General features: G+C 60.0%; 1 non-coding gene across 1 annotated transcript; it reads left to right on the top strand.

Moving 5' to 3' along the window:
- Positions 1 to 1,266: 1,266 nt before the first annotated feature.
- On the top strand, positions 1,267 to 1,338 carry TRNAQ-UUG. The gene has a single exon. It is a non-coding gene; the product is annotated as a tRNA-Gln (tRNA).
- The last annotated feature ends 368 nt before the right edge of the window (positions 1,339 to 1,706 follow it).

Below are 1,706 nucleotides of genomic sequence, written 5' to 3'. Positions count from 1 at the left end.
CTGGGTGTCACAGCCAGCTGCAGGCCAAGTTCTAAAACGTCCCCGTTTCTGGGCATCCGTCCCTTTGGATTCTAAGTCCAGCAGAGCAAGCTAAGTACACACTCACTGTCACTCTGGAGAGCGACTGTATCTGTCTTGGAGCAAAGCCGTGCTATCACCCAGACCCACACAAGGCTGGATCCCTCAAGACAGGCAGTCAGATGACACAGGGCAAATCAATCAACGGCAAATGTCTGTCACACACACACGGACACAGCTTTTCTGTTTCTATGTAAGTGGGCATTCTACACACGAATTAGTAAATAGATCTTTGTTTTGGTTGGGTTTGTTGAGGCCTGTCGCTCTTTTCATGTCAATACAACAAATCAAAAGAATGCAACAAACCAAAACGATGTCAATGCAATAAAAACGCATCCCCCCCAATACCTGCACAGCATTCGTCGTACAGAAACTGTCAATATCTACTAAACCGATTTTCAACTGACGGACATTTCTGCTCTTTCCCATGATGAACATCACAGCCGAGAACACCCCCGAACACTCCGCCGCACCGGTCTTAAAGTAGTCCTTTAAGGATAAAGTTAACAGAAGTGAAACCGCTGAGCCGAAGGTTCTAAAAGGCTATTAAAAAGTTGACGCGAAAAAGCCCAGGAGCGAGTCTGCCTCCCGCGGACCCCAGATCGAAAGTTAACACCACCGCCGCCCCCACGGGGGTCCCGCCAAGCAGGACGCGGAAGCGCCTGATCCCGGGTTCCGCCGTCGCCCCCGAGTTCCGGTAGGAACCCCGGGCTCGCGTGCGCGCCCGGGCTTTGAACCGCCGTCCCGCCCCGTGCTGGGCCGCTTCCCTCCCCGCTTGGCCACCGTGGCCCGGGCAGAGGGCGCCCCGTGGAAATAAATAAATAAACAAGCCCGGAGCCCAGGCAGCGTGCGCCAGGCTTTCCGCTCGGGGCAGGGGCCGAGGCCGCCCCGCTCCGCCTTCTCCGCCCCCCAGCCCGCCGTTCTTCCGGCTTCCCCGGGGGCGCACGTCAGGACCCCCGGAGGAGAGCAGAAGAGCAGGAAGAGCGGCGGCAAGAGATGACACCGCGGGACTCGCAACGTCGGGGGCCGCGGAAGCCCTTGCTGGTCCGCTTCCGCCCTCCCGAGCGGTCTCGGGCCCGGAGCCCAGGGCCCAGGCCGGGAGAAGCGGGCGTCCGCCGTCCCTCTCGGCAGGCAGCTCCGCGCGCCATGTGGCTTGAGAAGCCTCCCGGCCGCCTAAAGCAGCCAGCAGGTCCCATGGTGTAATGGTTAGCACTCTGGACTTTGAATCCAGCGATCCGAGTTCAAATCTCGGTGGGACCTCACCAAGCCTTTTGGTTTTGCAATTTCTGTTTTGAGGACTGCTGGCGGCGGCGGCCACCTCGGGCGGGGTCGCTACCCCCGTGACCTAGGGGATCGCGGTTTAGGGTCCCTCCCCCTCTCGTTTCACTGCCGGCCTGAGGGTCGCAGTGCGCATGCGTGAGAGTCCGGGCGGAAAAGTGGTGGTGGTGGTGGTGGTGACCGAATGTGCCTTTACCCTGGAGGGGACGGCGGGGAAACCCGAGGGACCCTGGGAGCCTGCTTCGGGCGGCAGCCTGTGGGTCTAGGGGGACACCCCACCCCCACCCCCCCAGCCAAAGCTGCTGGGAATCCTTCTTCCTATCGGCTAATGTGCAGTGTGCGCTCAATCA

The sequence above is a fragment of the Lynx canadensis genome, chromosome E1, assembly GCF_007474595.2.
Source record: "Lynx canadensis isolate LIC74 chromosome E1, mLynCan4.pri.v2, whole genome shotgun sequence".
NCBI classification, from domain to species: domain Eukaryota; kingdom Metazoa; phylum Chordata; class Mammalia; order Carnivora; family Felidae; genus Lynx; species Lynx canadensis.
This window is presented reverse-complemented; position numbering and strand designations above follow the sequence as displayed.